We start from the raw sequence: 4,707 nt of genomic DNA, 5'->3' as shown, positions 1-4,707 counted from the left end.
TGCTCTTGGAATTTTGGCTCAAGATGTGGGACCGTACGGAAGACTGGTAGCCTATTTTTCCAAGCAATTAGACAAAATAAGTCAGAGATGACCCAGCTGCCTAAAGTCAGTAACAGTTATGATAACCAACATACAAGAAGCACAGAAGTTCACACTGGGCCAGAAAATTACAGTCATGGACTCTCATATAATGTTATAAATATTAAAAGTAAAAGGAAGTCATTGGCTGTCACCTCAGAGCTTTCTGAAATACCAGACCATACTTATTGAACAGGATGATATAGAAATAGTGGTCACTAATACTGTCAATCCAGCTTCTTTTCTCCGGGGGACCACCAGAGATACAGTTTCACATGACTTCCTAGAGACAATAGAAGTGGTGTATCCAGCCGACCAGACTTGAAAGAGGAAACCCTGGAGGATGCTGAGGACTCCTGGTTCACTTCTTGGCCTTTTGGCTAAGATCAAGTGTAGTATCTGTTCTTATCAGTTTAATATCTGATACGTCAATGATGGCACAATTCCATCTGGAAAGGAGTGCGTAAGACTGGATATGCAGTAACCACTGTAAATGAGATATTAGAGGTAAGAGCCCTCCCTGTCAACACAGCCCCAAAAGCAGAATTTATAGCGATAACTTGAGCACTGCAGCTCGCAAAAAGAAAGAAGATAAATATCTGGACAAACTTAAATTGAATCTGTCTCCATATGAAATGTTATTTGGACTGCCTTATCCTGCATGTTATAAAAACAGTAGTAAGATCCCTACATTAGAATTGGGTGATAAGCATCTCAGGGAATACATTACAGAAATAGCAAAAAGATTAGAAAATCTCAGGCAACGAGGATTACTGCCTCAAACTGTGCAATTGGAAATGAAAATACACAACATTTCTGCAGGGGACTGGGTTCTAATAAAGACTTGGAAGGAAGAGTCACTAAAACCAGAATGGGAGGGACCTTACCAGGTGATAATGTCATAGTTCTGATTTTAGAAAGGAATTTTGTCTTTTCTTTCCACTTCCCCCCCCCGCGTGAATGCTGTTAAAGAGCCATCAGGTAAACAAAAGAGTTGGCCTGAGTCCTAAACGACCGAGAATTAGTCTCCTGGCAACGAAGGGGGAGGAATTAGGAAAAAGGCCAGGGTGTATGTATGGAAAGAGGTGGGGTTTGGGGGGTTGGAGCTCAGCTCTGGAGCCGGAGGGGAGGCTGCAGCAAGGAGGAGAGACTGCCGGGTTTCTTCTTTGTCTTCTCCTGTGGGAGAGGAGGTTTTTTTGCTGTTGTCTCTCTGCGCAGTTGTTTACTGGTTGCAGGCATGGTTTCACCGCGAGATCTTCACCAACTGAGTCGTGAGTTTTTCTTCCATTGGGAGAACTTTCTGTTTCCCTTCCCCCCTCCTCCCTCGCCACCCGGCGGTGACCAGGGATCCCACAGCGCCGCCTGGTATCGGGTACTGGACATTGCAAGTTCCACTCCTCCAGTGATCCAACAGCACCACTTGGTGACTACTATAGAACATTACAAGTTCTGCACTTTTTTGATAACTCAACAGCGCCACCTGGTGAACGGTATAAGACATTACAAGTTTTTACATCTCCAGTGACCCGACGGCGCCCCCTGCTGACTGTGGCTGGAACTGCACCAAAGGGTGCTAAAAATTGAACTATTTGATTTTCTTTTTTGCCGGTTTTATCGGTTTTGTTCTTGAAGGGGATTATTGGTGGGTATAGGGGTATTGCTTGGTTGTTTTACTTGGTTTTTTTTCCATGTTCCTGTTAATACACACATACCTTTTAATAAAGGGCTGTTATTTTTTTCCCTTTTCCATAATTTGTTTTCCTTCAATCGGAGCCTCTTAATTTCGGATCTATAATTGCTAGAAAAGAAGGTTTGGGTCTTTTTCTCCTAATCCATCCTCAGAAAAAGACCCTTGTCTCAATTAAACTGGGACAGATACTGACTACTGAAACAGCAGTAAGGACAACTGAAAAAGGATAGACCCATAGCGCAAGAGTTAAGGGACCGGTGGTTCCTCCCCCTGTTGTCCCTAAATGGGAGTGCCAAGGGGACTATCCCAAGTTGAAAATAACCAGGAAGTGAATCTCTTGCAGAACTTAAGAAGAAGAATTGCAAAGAGACATCATCTTGCTGTGGAGCGAAACGGGATCTCTGGTTCATGGGAAGGGACACTGGTGAAGTATCAGCTGGACTTTAGGGGAAAATATGAATACAGGAGATAGACTTACAGTGTGATAACTGTGAATGCATCATCTCTTTATATAAAATATTGTGAGTCAAACATTACTATTATACACAAAAGATTAGTGTAAACAACGGGTATAATAACTTAACTGGCTTTTAGCCCTTCATATCACGAAAAAGAAAAACATAGTAGAGGGCAAGACCAGGTTGACCTCGGTACCTGCCACAAAGAAGATCTTTAACCCTGTTGCTGACTGCAAACCAATAGGCATGGGGAGTGGAGGCACATGTCATACTGGACCTCTACTCACTATGATAGTGCTACAGCTGGTGGTTAGTACCGTTGAAGACAACTGTCAAAAATGTTACTACAATGTCTATTATAAAGAAGGTGTAATACAAGTCTTTAGAACACACAGAAATGTGAATAAAGCGTGCTATAACAAAGATGAACAAAGAACTTGTATAGAGGGTGATAAACAATACTGGATAGCTACCAATTTGGGACTGACAGGAACCAGACTAGGGTGGGACTGTCCAGAAGGTGAAGAGTGGATTTGTTGGGATGTTTTATCCAAAGAAAAAACCCATAATTTGATAAAGGAAGAAATTGTTACCAATAGTAAACCGAAAGTGCAGCAAAATGAAACACCGCAATCATTACTGAATAATTTGTATCTTGACTTAAAGCAGAAATTGACCAAAGATTTAGAATCCCCCTTGGAAAGACGGAATTTATTTATTACTCTGACAGAGAAACTAGCAATTGTGTTTAACCTTACTCGTTGTTGGGTTTGTGGGGGACCCCTAATGGTTGGACAATGGCCTTGGAAAGGTACTGCCCTAAGTGCGAAAGAAATACTCAAATGGAATTACACCCTTACCACTAGCGAGATAAGTCGGCCAGAAGGATGGGTATTGAGTTTTACAACCATTGGGGTAGATTGTTTACAAAGAATAGGAGCCCCTTTTTACCAATCCGTTGGGGATACCCCCTGTAAAAGAATTTTAAGTACAAATTCAATCTCTGGTAAATATATTCCTCGAACCCCCAAATATTATTGGACTAACAAAAACACTTCCGATTGCAAATGGATAGAAAATTGGAAGTTGCGCAAATGCAAAGGAACAAAAGTAAATCCCTTCTCAGGAATAAGTGAAATTTCAAAATTCTGGGAAAACATAGACCATATCTCAGAAAAATTTTGGAAAGTACCAGATGGGCTTTTTTGGATATGTGGAAAGAGAGCATACACTCTTCTCCCAGGAAAATGGACAGGATGCTGCACCCTAGGGTTAATACAACCTGGGTTTTTCTTGTTGCCATTAGAAAAGAAAAATGAGCTAGGGGTTCCACTGTATGGGAATTTAAGACGAAGAAAGAGAACAATTAGAGAAACTCAAGGATGGGAGAGAGATAAATGGTCTCCTCAAAGAATTATAGAAACATATGACCCCACCACCTGGGCATATGATGGGAGCTGGGGCTATCGAACTCCTATTTATATGCTTAACCAAATAATGTAATTGCAAGCAGTAATTGAAATAATTACTAACCAAACCACACAAGGCTTGGAATTACTGTCTCACCAGCAAACCCAAAGCAAAGCAGCCACATACCAGAAGCAGTTGGCATTAGATTACCTCTTAGCAGAGGAAGGAGGGGTCTGTGGTAAATTCGATACTTCTAGCTGTTGTTTACAAATAGATAGCAATAGGAAAGCAATAACCAATATAGTGACCAAGGTCCGGAAAATAGACCATGAATCAGAAGGGTGGTGGACTAACTCATTTGGGAAAACATGGTGGAAGCAGCTAAGCTTTCTTCTCCTGTGAACCCCTGGTGGTCTAGAGGGTGAAAGCGCTGTGCTGTCACCGCAGAGACCCGGGTTCGATTCCCGGTCGGGGCCACTCCCCGGGCAGATGGAACTCGTTAGCCCTGTAAGGCAATCCATCTACGTCCTGAGGACCTCGCTGCCACCGTCCAAACTCGCTTGGCCCCGGCAGATGAACCTTAGGATTAAAGGGTGGACTCAGTTCCGCGCACACTGTGTCTCACCTAAAAAATCCAATGCGCAGGCTGGAAGGTGTAAAGACCTTCCCCGGTTCTTCGTTTGCGAAGACTGACCATTACTTACTTACTTACTTTACTGGACTGTTATTTCTGCCCTGTTTAATCCCATGTTTTATAAAGTTAATCCTTAGTGTAGTTCACAGAATGCACCTGACCACCATACCAATGAACTAGAAAGATGCTGCAGCTGGAAACCTTGACACAGAGAAGATCATGGTCCTATGCCCCAGCTCCAAGCAAGTGAAAAATAAGACCAAAGCTTTAGAGACACTAGCGGAATGGGAACGATCCCGAGAGGACAATGAAAACATCTAATGATTAGCTTGTAATAAAACCATGAGGAAAAGAAAAAGGGGGGATTGTGAGAAATAAATGAAATGGTTTTATTACAAGCAGAGTTTCCATAATTGCCTCGTGGTGAGGAGTTTTTG

General features: G+C 42.4%; 1 non-coding gene across 1 annotated transcript; it reads left to right on the top strand.

Moving 5' to 3' along the window:
• Positions 1-438: 438 nt before the first annotated feature.
• On the top strand, positions 439-527 carry LOC114070242. Its single transcript, XR_003573898.1, has one exon. It is a non-coding gene; the product is annotated as a U2 spliceosomal RNA (small nuclear RNA).
• Positions 528-4,707: the final 4,180 nt, after the last annotated feature.

This window comes from Empidonax traillii, unplaced genomic scaffold, assembly GCF_003031625.1.
Source record: "Empidonax traillii isolate 1590-97213 ecotype Southwest subspecies unplaced genomic scaffold, ASM303162v1 scaffold1489:size101094, whole genome shotgun sequence".
NCBI lineage: Eukaryota > Metazoa > Chordata > Aves > Passeriformes > Tyrannidae > Empidonax > Empidonax traillii.
The sequence above is the reverse complement of the archived record's forward strand: the minus strand, read 5'-3'. Positions and strand labels throughout refer to the sequence as shown.